Below are 430 nucleotides of genomic sequence, written 5' to 3'. Positions count from 1 at the left end.
GATGTGGGTGTTGAGGTGGATGTTATCTACCTGGGCTTCAAGAAGGCCTTTTACACTGTTTCTCACCGCATTCTCATAAAAAAACTAGGCAACTGTAGCATTGATGCCTACTAGGTCTATGTGAATAGGCAGCTATTTGATTCAGCTTCAGATCCAGCTGCTTCGGATGCCAGCGATCCAATCCGGACCTCCGGACTGGTTTTAAGCTTACATTCGACTGAAGCAGCTCTGAAGCTTTGGAGCTGCTTCGGAGATCTAGCCATAGGGTATAATGGGGAACCAATGAAATATCTATAACTTTGTTGTTTTTTGTCTGATTTGGATGAAACTTGCAAGGCTGGTAGCTTCATCTTAGAGCACAAAGTATGCCCAGTTTCAAGAAGATAGGTGCAGGGGTTTGGGGGAAACCACACCCCAAATTCTTGAAAGC

The 430-nt window shown here is 44.9% G+C and overlaps 1 long non-coding RNA gene across 1 annotated transcript in view; it reads left to right on the top strand.

Annotated features, from left to right (window-relative positions):
* Positions 1-78, top strand: part of LOC109292056 — a 6,968-nt gene extending 6,890 nt beyond the window's left edge. Inside the window, exon 2 of the long non-coding RNA XR_002096030.1 lies at positions 16-78. This is a non-coding gene — a long non-coding RNA (uncharacterized LOC109292056). The remainder of the gene's footprint in view (positions 1-15) is intronic.
* The last annotated feature ends 352 nt before the right edge of the window (positions 79-430 follow it).

The sequence above is a fragment of the Gavialis gangeticus genome, unplaced genomic scaffold (genome assembly GCF_001723915.1).
Source record: "Gavialis gangeticus isolate Ggan-Ray unplaced genomic scaffold, GavGan_comp1, whole genome shotgun sequence".
Taxonomy (NCBI): domain Eukaryota; kingdom Metazoa; phylum Chordata; order Crocodylia; family Gavialidae; genus Gavialis; species Gavialis gangeticus.
This window is presented reverse-complemented; position numbering and strand designations above follow the sequence as displayed.